Genomic DNA, 13091 nt, shown 5'->3' with positions numbered 1-13091 from the left:
AGACCAGTTTTCCTTTTACCTTTTGGACAGCTCCTGCTTAGTCTCTTTTACTGGTTCTTCTTTCTCTCTTCAGTTGTCTATGGAGCTCCTTGGTGTGGAGAATTTGGACTTCTTCTTTACTTACATTCATTCTCTAGGTTGATTTATACTCTCATGGTTTTAAACACCACCCAGAATTGATGATTCCCAAACAGGTAGCCCCTCCTTGAGGACCACTCCTAGGATTCAGAACACATCCCCATCCCAACTCCCTACAAGACATTTTACTTGCTGAATTCACCTTCAAAAAATAATCCAAGAGATGACTACTTACTAACCCCTCTATTACTACTACCCTGATCCAAGCGATCATGTCATCTCTCACCTAGATTCTTTGACTGCTGGTCTCCCTGCTTTCTTTTCCTCTGTAGTCTGTCCAAACAGAAGCCAGAGAAACCCTATTAAGATGGCAGCCATCTCATTAAATTTCTCTGTATATAACAATGCAATGACTGGTCCTCTAACTAGAGTGAAGTTCAAAGCCCTCACTAATACCTAGAAAGCCTTAGATAAATAAACTTTCATTACTCTTCTGATTTCACCTCTTGCTATTCTGCTCCTCGTCACTCTGTACCTATCACACAGGACACTGTGGTATGCCTCCAATCTGCCAGGAACATTTCTGCCTCAGGGTCTTTGTTTGTACTTATTCCCTTTTGCCTGGGTTATCCTCTAAAAATTTCCTTGTCTAACTCCCTTACTTCCTTCACATCTCTTCTCCAATGTTCTTCTCAGTGATGCCATAAGAGTCTAATCCATCTAAAATCACACACATACACACACCTCTCTGACATTTCATGTTCTATTTTCCTATTTAGTTGTTTATGGTTTACCCCACTCCCTGGAACATAAACTCCATAAAGGCAGTATTTATTTGGCTATTGTGTACCCTAATATGTTCCTAGCACCTAGAATCTTCCTGATGTACAACAGGTACTTAACAACTACTTACTGAATGCATAAATGAGCTGAATTAGCATTGTTTACATAATAAACATGAAATGAACTTGGGCAGACTTAAGCAGATGGTGAGGAATAGGGATGCTTGATATGCTGCAGTCCATGGGGTCGCAAAGAGTCGGACACGACTGGGTGACTGAACAACAACATAATGTTTTTAAAACTAACAAAAAATCAAAGTTATATACTGACTTATTTACTGGCATTGATTTTTATTGGTATGCAATATGCTACAAACTTAACTTTATATTTCAATAAATCTTAAGGGATGCATAAAAGTTTCAGAAAAAAGAAAGATGAAATCCTATCTTTAAAATATTGAAGTTGAGCTTAAAATGGTGAAGTGCAATATTTTGCTTATGTTTGCTTTTACATTCTCTTCCTTTATATTTCTATGTACTTTGAGAGAGCAGAATGAATGCGATAGCCTCAGGGCATCAGTCAGACACTTCCTGACACAATGCTGCTGCTGCTGCTGCTAAGTCGCTTCAATCGTGTCCGACTGTGTGACCCCATAGATGGCAGCCCACCAGGCTCCGCCATCCCTGGGATTCTCCAGGCAAGAACACTGGATTGGGTTGCCATTTCCTTCTCCAATGCATGAAAATGAAAAGTGAAGTCGTTCAGTCGTTCAGTCGTTCAGTCGTGTCTGACTCTTAGTGACCCCATGGACTGCAGCCCACCAGGCTCCTGCGTTCATGGGATTTCCCAGGCAAGAGTACTGGAGTGGGGTGCCATTGCCTTCTCCTCTGAGATGATAGATATGTAATATTTGTTGAATTACATATGAAAGTGAAAGTGTTAGTCGCTTATTCATGTCCAACTCTTTGCAACACCATGGGATGCAGTAGCCCGCCAAGCTCCTCTGTCCATGGGATTCTCCAGGCAAGAAAAATGGAGTGGGTAGCCATTCCTTTTTCCAGGGGATCTTTCCAACCCAAGGATTGAACCCAGGTTTCCTGCATTACAGGCAGATTATTTACCATTTGAGCTACCTGGAAATCCCTGAATTACACACACACACACACACACACACACACACACATATATATACACACACACATACATATATACATATATTCATCCTGGAAACCCATAAAAAATCACTGACTAGAAAACAAGGTATGTGATAAGTGATGGTATCACCTGTTTCAATAGGGACTCACAGAGGAGTGAAACACATTGTGGAACAGTTTTCAAACACCATACCAAGGAAGGAGGATCATACATTTAGTTTAAGGAAAGATAGAACTTGCTATGAGTGACTGAATACAACATAAGTAATAAAGGGATGAGAAATAAATAGTCTATTTAAAGAAGGGATGAGGCTGTTATGAGAGATATTATTTATTTATTGAAAGTTCCTATATTTGAAAAGCAAATAAAATATGCCATGCTACCTACGGTATACAAATGTCTGGGTCTGAAAGCCAAACAGTATAAAGTTGCTCAATTTTTCACCTGATGTCTATTTTTGCCTACCCACAAAAGGGAAGCAGGAAGAAACTTCAAAAGCCAGTATGCTCAAGATGTTCAGCAGCAGGATAAAACATACACAATGAAAGGAATAGTGTGGGCAAGCGTTCTGTCAATGGTTCACCCGTGGGTGGATGTACTGTGCACCACTGAGACACCTGCATACTTTAACAAAAGACAACGTTGGTACCCGGGGTGGAACAACATATGAAGCCCTTCTCATTCTCTCAGTCAGAAATGTCTGTGTGCTGCACTGGTTTCCATAGTTTCCCAAATCTACAGTCGTGAATGTCAGTTCCTCAGTCATGTCCAACGCCTGGAGACCTTCCCAGGTGGCACTAGTGGTGAAGAAACTGCCTGCCAAAGAAGGAGATGCAAGAGATGTGGGTTTGATCCCTGGGTTGGGAAGATACACTGGAGGAGGGCATGGAAACCTACTCCACAATTCCTGCCTCCTGGAGAATCCTATGGACAGAGGAGCCTGGTGATCTACAGTCCACAGAGTCACAAAGAGCCAGACACAACTTAACGACTTGAGTCTATGACTATGGACTGTAGCCCACCCGGCTCCCTGTCCATGGGATTCTCCAGGTAATGATACAGGAGTAGGTTGACAGTTTCTGTTCCAGGGGATCTTCCCAACTCACAGATTGAACCCAGGTCTCCCACATTACAGGCATATTCTTTACCATCTGAGCCACCAGGGAAGCTCCTCACAATACAGTGGTTGGCTTTGGCAATCCAGAAATTCCCATAGCTTCTTGTCCTCTGATTGGTTGTTAAGCCTTCAGCATGCCTTTTCATCACCTAGAAACTGTAACTCATCTTCGGTAATCAACTACCCCAATATGGGATTAGAGACATCACACAAAGAATTGCTTATTTATGTCTCTCTCATGAGACTAATTGTTACTTCATTTGAGTTTTATACATTAATATTAATATATATGTGATTACTATTAATGTGTAAATATAATAAGCATTATTATCAAAACAATTTGCTTGTAATTATTTCTAAATATCATCAGTGCCAGCATATTATGCATATTTCACATTCAATAAAATTATATTCTATTCTTAAATGTGCATTATGTTACATAATGTTTATAGGGTTCTCATAAATGTGTTCCTAATGGACTGGCTTTTTTATTTTAGCATCATAAAGAATATCAGGTTGACACCATAGTAGAAATTTCAAATGCTTTATCATATTCTCCAAGTTTCTCAACAGGAAACTGAAAAAGTAGTCTTTCCAGCAACACTTTTCATTTAGTCATATTAAAAAAAAAATCACACTTGAGAAGAAGGCTTTATGTATAGGGCAGTTTTGAAAGAAACTAGTCCAGAGATGTTTACAAGTTAGAAAGTTCTTTTAGAAGGGCAAAGTTTCCATCTCCATTAGAAATATAAGCAGAGAACATCATTAGTGGCAAAATAGTGAGCAAGAATGCAGCTAGTGACACAGCACAGCTGCTGATGACTCCAAAGGAACATAGACGAAGAAACATAGACGGACTTGACCAACAATGAGCTATAATGCAGGTCTGCCATAGGGAGACTCCATGAGGACAGTTGCTGCTTCATCTGTTACAGTCTCCTTTGTTAGCTCCAGCACCAGCACAGAGGCTGCAGTGAGTGAGCATGCAATCAATGTTCGCTAAATTTACAAATGAATAGTCCCCTTGGACTCCTTATCATACCTCACAAATACTAAGCTCCTATAATGTATCAGGTTCTACGCTTATATACTTCAACTCCTCTTTCCATGGATGCTGTACCCATTATAGAGATGAGGAAATTGTGACTCAGAGAACTTAAATAATGTGTGTACCTACTAAACAGCAGAACAGCGTGAGCTGGTTATTTCATGAATGGAAAGGATGTATGAGGGTTCTGGGGTGACCAAAATGTGTAAATATGGGAGGGAACCCACCTATAAATATCAGTACCTCCCCAATTATTTCAGGGTATTTTTCTTTGCTCTTTGTATGTAAATAAATTAAAAATAAGTTCTAGTTCTGAGACTTGGTATATATGTTCCCAAATTACCAAGTCAATCAGAAATTTGGTTTTGAGAAAAACTCTTTTGGTGACAACTTCAAAGTCTCATCTCAAGGAATGTTGTAGGAATAGGTGATATTTCTGAAATGTAGATGCTTGGAAGACAAGAGAACACTAAAATAATGCATAATGATATAACTTTCAAGTAAGTGGTGCTAAACTTGAGCTTCTTTAGACAGAAATGTCTACTCTGTGGAACAACAGAGCATAAGAAAGTGTAAAGTGAAACTGATGGAACTGAATTGAGTCTCTGAAGTTATTTAGGGTTCATTTTCTGTATTTGCTTCTGGTACCGTCTTCCCTGGCCTTTTAAAAGTTCTATAATGACTGAATCATACTTTTATTCATAGTATCGTTCTCATTTATAGACATTTAAAAGGGTACAATTTAAGCCACATTTCTTATTCAAATATTTGACACAATATTTCCTCTGATATATAAATAGCAACAGATATTTTTAAAACTCACTGCTTTATACCTAGAATAGCAATTATCAGAATTCAAGATAACAGTCTGGAGATTATTTACACACACACCCCCAATTTTTTTTTTAATAGATCATTGAGATGTCATGTACAATATGATGACCACAGTTAACACTGCTTTATGTACTCTTTCCTGGAAAATCCCATGGGCGGAGGAGCCTGGAAGGCTGCAGTCCACGGGGTCACTGAGGGTTGGACACGACTGAGTGACGTCACTTCACTTTTCACTTTCATGCATTGGAGAAGGAAATGGCAACCCACTCCAGTGTTCTTGCCTGGAGAATCCCAGGGACAGGGGAGCCTGGTGGGCTGCCGTCTATGGGGTCGTGCAGATTCGGACACGACTGAAGCAGCTTAGCAGCAGCAGCAGCATGATATATAAGAATGTTGTTAAGAGTATAAATCCTAAGAGTTCTCATCACAAGGATAATTTTTTTATGTTTATTTAATTTTTTCTCTTTTTATTGTGTCTATATGAGATAGATGTTAGCTATCGTGGTAATTGCTTTATGATATATGTGAATCAAGCCATTTGCTATACTTAAAACCTACAAAAGAAATTTTAAAAAGAGATCAGTTCATTGAAAACTGGCTTAATTACCACAGTAAAAATAATTCATTTAAATCTTCATTTATTAATAGGCATGGTACTATAAAAATGTTGATTCATTTCATTAAAAAAACAGTTCATTAAAAATATAACCTCAAACTACTTTTCATTCTAGCCAAATGACTAAACTATTTCTTCACTATTATTGGTTTATCACCGAATTATTGAATCCATGTTTTCTCAAGTCACTCTAAAGAAATGGAACTAAATATCCAAGAGTCACATTTGTGGGAATAATAAAAGATAAGGATCTTTCTGTTTTACTATTCTTTAAAAATATTATGGTTAACATTTCTAAATTAGCTTCACGTGGGTTAGCATTTTTTCCAGTTTTTTGAAAGCTAAATTTTGGGGAACTTTGTACATATCTCCCACTGTGAACATGTTTGCCAGGTCATTCTAATTATTTCATTTTTAAAGAGTGACTCCTTCAGCATAATAGTTTTGGCATTAATGGAATTGAAGGTTGTGACTGAATAACTATAATGGTTTAACATTTAAAAAATAAACATTTATCTTCTATCTCCAATTTTATTTTCTCTCGTTACTTTAGCAAAGATTTGACATCAATATTTTACTAATAGGCTATTATCTGTTCTTAATGTGCAATTACATTAAGAACATTACCTAGTTAATATATAGGAGGTTATCCATAAAAAATAAATAAAACATAAGTGTTCAATAGAACCAAGAAGATAAGGAAACACTTAAATCTCATTTGAAAATGAGTATATTAAAAAAAAAATCTTTCCTGAAAGATTTATTAAATAAACAGCTTAAGACTCTTGACTTGTTTTGCTTTTTAGAAAACATATGATATTGTTTTGTAATTCTATTTCTACTTCTATTTCTGTGCATATACAAAAGATGCTTAACTACATATGTACATATATAGCAATACTACATTTATCAAATGATATCAAGCCATAATACAATTCATATAACTCTAGTTTTCTTAAAAACAATCATTTCATTTGGTTTTATTTCAGTCATGCTACTAAAATTTCTCCAAAATGTATTCTACGTCTTTTATTGTTAAATAGGCTACACAATACACGACTTAACATTGTATGTTGCTATTTCAGGCCCATTTTTATAGACAGTAGCTCCTCTACTGCTATAATAAAGCAGTGCCTTTATAGGCAGAAGACTGGCCACATTAGACGTCTTAGAGCATTCATTACTTATTTGCTTCAGTTATTGTTCTTCCATAATTTTCCCTTACCTGAAGTTATAATTTTTCCGTACAACTACCTTTCTACATTATTTTCTATGCAAATGTCTAGATTGGTCAGCCCTTGAAATAACACACATGAGCTCTGGGAAAGACTTTTCCCTTGCTGCTGCTGAGATTTTAATTTCTGAGTTTAGAACAAGACACTGATATTCAAGTGAAATAGAAAATAATGTTTGTATGATTTTATCTTTATTTAATAGAAGCCTGGATCAAGCCAAAGAGCAGCCTCTGGCATCTATCCTGAAGCAGAATCTTGTCTATATCTGGCTGTCCCTGTTTTGAGAAGATGGACACAGACTCAGTGTAGAGTTATAACAATGGATCTATACCTTAGGCTCATCTTTAATTATATAGATCTTTGTTCTATAGTTACATTATTCATTCACTCAATCAACAAATATTTATTAAACTTCGATTCATTGGAGGTATCATAACTGAAACTAGGGTAGATAAAAAGGTGAATTATAGATAAGCCTTCAAATGTGTCTTACATATAACAGAAAATGAACTGTTGACAGTATTCCTGGCAGACAGCTGTATCAATAATGGCTGAAAGTAATTATTCAAAAAACATATTTTCACTCAGTTTAACAAATACAATGCTACATTGTAAAATTAGTTGAAATCATAATATATAGAGCATATAGAATTATTTTATTGAAATAAAGGCATTTATTTAAAAATTTTCTTTATTGAGGAAAGAAGTAACTTGCCTCTTACATAAGACTGAATAAACTTATCATAAGAATATAGAGTATTACATTTTCTCTCAAAAGACAACTTTTGTTCAAGGAATAGAAACTGTGCAGAATAGAAATATGTTAAAGGACTTGTCCATTTAAACCCTCATTTCTTCAGGATTTTCTGGTTTCCAGCCATTGACACACATGCACTTGTCAGAACTGGGCTGGATCATAGGGCAGGTGAATTGGCTACAGCTTGTAACAGTGAGACTATGGATAATATTCTATTTATATAGAAAAGAAAGATGAAAAAATAGTTTTATAAGTCTCATAAATGCACACTTTATTTCTCTCAAATAATATGTATATAGCGGTAGTAGTGATGGTTTAGTGACTAAGGTATATCCTACTCTTGTTACCTCATGGGCTGCAGCCTGCCAGGCTCCTCTGTTCATGAGACTTCCAGGCGAGAATACTGGAATGGGTTTCCATTTCCTTCTCCAGGGGATTTTCCCAACCCAGGGACTGAACCTGCATTTTCTGCACTGTAGGCAGTCTTCTGCATTGCAGGCAGATTCCATACCACTAAGCCACCAGAGAAGCCCCACGCATATATTGTATTGGCCAAAAAGTTGGTGTGGATTTTCCATAAAATCTTATGAATGGACCCGAATAAAATTTTTGGCCACTCCTATACACACATATATACACACATATACAAGATAATTCAGTTTTATTCAAAATAGGGGTTTGCCCCACAACTCAATTTATCCCCAGAAATGTTTAGGTATTGGAAGTGTAAATCACTTGTATATGGCTTAATTCTGTCAACTGAATTATCTGTACTTACCAAAGGGACAGAACAAAAGGCAACTCAGAAGGATGCATTCCAATGGAACCAAGCTAGACCCTCACAGGCCTGGGTACACTGTAGAGCTCCTCATGCTCAGTTGCTTCTTTTGTGTCTGACTTTTTGTGACCCCATGGACTATAGCCCACCAAGCTCCTCTGTCCATGGGATTTTTCAGGCAAGAATACTAGAGTGGGACTCTTATCATCACTATAACATGGAAAGTAGACATCTACAGAAATATTGTAAAACACAGTTCTACTGCATTTTCTGATAGAATTAATAACTAGAACACACAATTAGATCTTCACAGAAGCTTGAAAGGGTAGAACAGGATGCTGTGATATTGATGGGAGCAATCTTGGTTCACAGAAGGAGCTATTATCTACAGAATCTTTAGCTTTATAGTTGTTGTACATAGAACTTCTTGGATTTTCCCAGGCATTTTTCTGAAAGCTTTACTACATTAGACTTGTATAGCTATATCTATAGTTCCATTGGCCATCAACTCCTTCGATAGTTTATATTAAAATCCTACATTAGAATGAACTCTGACTCTATATTTCAGTTCAGTTCAGTTCAGTTCAGTCACTTAATCATGTCCAACTCTTTGTGACCCCATGAATCGCAGCATGCCAGGCCTCCCTGTCCATCACCAACTTCCAGAGTTCACTCAGATTCACGTCCATCAAGTCAGTGATGCCATCCACCCATCTCATCCTCTGTCGTCCCCTTCTCCTGCTGCCCCCAACCCCTCCCAGCATCAGAGTCCTTTCCAATGAGTCAACTCTTTGCATGAGGTGGCCAAAGTACTGGAGTTTCAGCTTCAGCATCAGTCCTTCCAAAGAAATCCCAGGACTGATCTCCTTTAGAATGGACTGGTTGGATCTCCTTGCAGTCCAAGGGACTCTCAAGAGTCTTCTCCAACATTTACTGCTCTTTAAATTATTAAAAATATCTAGAATTCATGGATTTCTTTCATATGACACATTATCTTAAAACTGGCAAATATTTTCAGTTATGTCTGCCAATCTCTGTGGCTAATAAAAGTCATTCATAGTTTTCTACTCATTTCATTATTTCAATATTGTGGTATTGCTTCAGTAAAAGTCCACTGTTTCAGTGGCTTATTATTTTCTTTGAGAAATTTCCAGATCAGAAATACTAATAACATTTTCTCATTTTTAAAAGAAAATGATAGCTTAGCTTATCTACCTTTTTTTCCTGATATAGTATTTATATTGGTATATTACATTTACATCTTGAACCAAATATTCAAGAACTATCTTAAGGTAATACACTGTAAACTACTTTAAAAATTAATGCTTTAAATTTTAAACCTTGATGTTAAAGCACCATGGCATTAGGAAAAACACAAAACAAACCAAAGGATCAAAATGCTTATTGGACTAGTTACCACCAATTTAATAAACTCCAAGCTGGTTTTAGAAAAGACAGAGGAACCAGAGATCAAATTGCCAACATGCGCTGGATCATCAAAAAAGCAAAAGAGTTCCAGAAAAACATCTACTTCTGCTTCATTGACTATACCAAAGCCTTTGACTCTGTGGATCATAATAAACTGTGGAAAATTCTGAAAGAGATGGGAATACCAGACCACCTGACCTGCCTCTTGAGAAACCTATATGCAGGTCAGGAAGTAACAGTTAGAACTGGACATGGAACAACAGACTGGTTCCAGATAGGAAAAGGAGTATGTCAAGGCTGTATATTGTCACTCTGTTTATTTAACTTATATGCAGAGTACATAATGAGAAATGTTGGGCTGGAGGAAACACAAGCTGGAATTAAGATTGCCAGGAGAAGACACCACCGTTATGGCAGAAAGTGAAAAGGAACTAAAAAGCCTCTTGATGAAAGTGAAAGAGGAGAGTGAAAAAGTTGGCTTAAAGCTCAACATTCAGAAAACTAAGATCATGGCATCTGGTCCCATCACTTCACAGGAAAGAGATGGGCAAGCATTGGAAACAGTGTCAGACTTTGTTTTGGGGGGCTCTGAAATCACTGTAGATGGTGATCGCAGCCATGAAATTAAAAGACACTTACTCCTCGGAAGGAAAGTTATGATCAACCTAGATAGCATATTCAAAAGCAGAGACATTACTTTGCCAACAATGGTCCGTCTAGTCAAGGCTAAGGTTTTTTCTGTGGTCATGTATGGATGTGAGAGTTGGACTGTGAAGAAAGCTGAGCGCCGAAGAATTGATGCTTTTGGACTGTGGTGTTGGAGAAGACTCTTGAGAGTCCCTTGGACTGCAAGGAGATCCAATGAGTCCATTCTAAAGGAGATCAGTCCTGGGTGTTCTTTGGAAGGAATGATGCTAAAGCTGAAACTCCAGTACTTTGGCCACCTCATGCGAAGAGTTGCCTCCTTAGAAAACACTCTGATGCTGGGAGGGATTAGGGGCAGGAGGAGAAGGGGATGACAGAGGATGAGATGGCTGGATGGCATCACCGATTTGATGGACGTGAGTTTGAGTGAACTCTGGAAGTTGGTGATGGACAGGGAGGCCTGGTGTGCTGCGATTCATGGGGTCACAAAGAGTTGGACATGACTGAACTGAACTGAACTGAAGCTAATTTTCAAATCAATGTATTATTAGATTAAAACTGCCTAGTTGAGGACATGCCAAAATAGAATACATTAAAATTTAAATGAGACATTTAAAAACCTCTTTAAGTACTGGGCATGTATGTTATCCTTTTTATATCCTCAACATTGTCTAGTATTGTATTTTCTACTTGGTAAAAGCTTTAAAAATATATTAAGCTAATTGTAGGTGACATGATCTAGGCAATGTCAAAGTTTTTAGTTATTATTGTTGTGTTCTGTAGCATGATTATGTACATGTTCTTGAATAAATACAAATAGAAATATTGCACAAAAGCAATGCAGGTATTCTAAGAAGTTATATGAAAATGAAAATGGACCATGAGTATTACTGAAAGAGAACAATTTGATGAAAAATTTCTGTGATGTTATACTCTGAGAAAGCGAAACTTGAACCATATTGACCATAATAAGAAATGACAAAGCTTGAAAAGCTATCTATAAAATTTCTTTAAAGCTGTATGCTTTTCAGATAAGCAAAATTGTTTTACATTGTAACCAACTTCTATAAAAGCCAGTTCAATTCCAGAATGCATTGTTTAATTGTGATCATATCAAAGAAGAATCCTTTCTAGAGAGCAAGAGCATGAAAAAAATGAAAAGATTATGTTAATAAAGCAAATGTATCTTGTTACCATGGTAACTTTGAAACTAAAAGGTTCAGAGAAATCTTTTTCCCTCTATACCATTGTTTTGTGGGGAACTGGTTAGTTGATTACTAGCTCATGGAACCATAATACTTTAAAATAGTGTCATTTGAAAGGCAGACTGAGACTTACATGGAACAGTAAGATCTTTTCTCTAAGTTTCTGAAAATAAATTATAGAAACAGCATGCTAGAGGGGATTCAGAACTATTGAGTAGACAAGAAGAAGCTTCATAAAGCGTTGGTTTAATTTTAAAATTACTACAGAAAGCTGCTATTATTTTATGATAAAACATACTATTGACTTGAAATATAAAATTCAAAGATATTCTTTGGGAAACAATTGAAATCTCCCATTTGGAATGTTGACTGGGTCTTGTGGTCTACAAGCCCAGGTACAAGAATGTGCTCATTTCTCTTCTATTTTAAAATATAAGTTAGGGAATTTTCTTGAGTATAGAGTCAATGTCATCTGTCCCATTTGTAAGTCCTAAACTTATGGTTCTTTGTTCCACCATTCACATCATCTTAAATCCTATTCCATCATTCTTGGAGATCTGTTGCAATCAGAATAAATTTCAAAAGTTTGGTCCTTTCAACAGAGCACTAACTTCAGAATTGAAGGGTTCTCTTGGTTTAGTCACCCAAAAACTTGTTCCTTGATAACATTTTTCTACAGAAGAAGTAAATTTGATAACAACATTCACAGAAATTTATGAGTATTTTAGAAATCACTACCCCTCTGAGAAGTGAAAAACAAAACAAAGTTTTAAAAGGTAGTTTCTACTTTTAAAACAACCTCTGAACATACATTAATGTTTCCTTTCTAATCAATAAAAAATTGTCATTTTCTTAACAGTAGGTAAAACACATTTGCTGCTTATTTCCAAGGAATGCAATGCCTTTAAGTTTTAACAAAAACACTTAACCTCAAAGTACAACTCTTTAAAAGTCATTTTGTTCTGGGCAAGAACATTCCCAGCAGGTCGCCCACTGCCATGTTTGGAGATTTGCATAATAACACAACTAAACACCTGACACATCTCTGCATGTAGAAATTAATAACAAAGATCTTTCTCCCTTCTAGGTGTCCATTGCCATAGTTACCTATCAAGTTCCAGAAAATATGCTTAAATAAAGAAAGTCAAAAGCATTGGGGTAGAAATTAATCATTGACTGGAAAATAAGTTTTCATGATGAGGTCAGGCTTTTGTTTCTGGGTCAGACTGAAAAATTAGACAGTATTCTGACTTAAGCAGAACTGATTGCCTCTGGTTGGAGATCTGGCTCAGGGTCTCACACAAAACACTGGCATACTTGAGTGTGCAGGAACAGTTGCTTTATGCATTTATTCTCTCAAGCCCTGTTAAAAAAACAAAACCAAGAAACTTTCAACCATTCCCTTTAGAATG

The 13091-nt window shown here is 36.7% G+C and overlaps 1 protein-coding gene across 4 annotated transcripts in view; it reads right to left on the bottom strand.

Moving 5' to 3' along the window:
- The window catches only part of ERBB4 (erb-b2 receptor tyrosine kinase 4), a 1297156-nt gene that overhangs the window by 140448 nt on the left and 1143617 nt on the right, over positions 1 to 13091 (bottom strand). The window lies entirely within an intron of this gene.

This window comes from Capra hircus, chromosome 2 (genome assembly GCF_001704415.2).
Source record: "Capra hircus breed San Clemente chromosome 2, ASM170441v1, whole genome shotgun sequence".
Taxonomy (NCBI): domain Eukaryota; kingdom Metazoa; phylum Chordata; class Mammalia; order Artiodactyla; family Bovidae; genus Capra; species Capra hircus.
The sequence above is the reverse complement of the archived record's forward strand: the minus strand, read 5'-3'. Positions and strand labels throughout refer to the sequence as shown.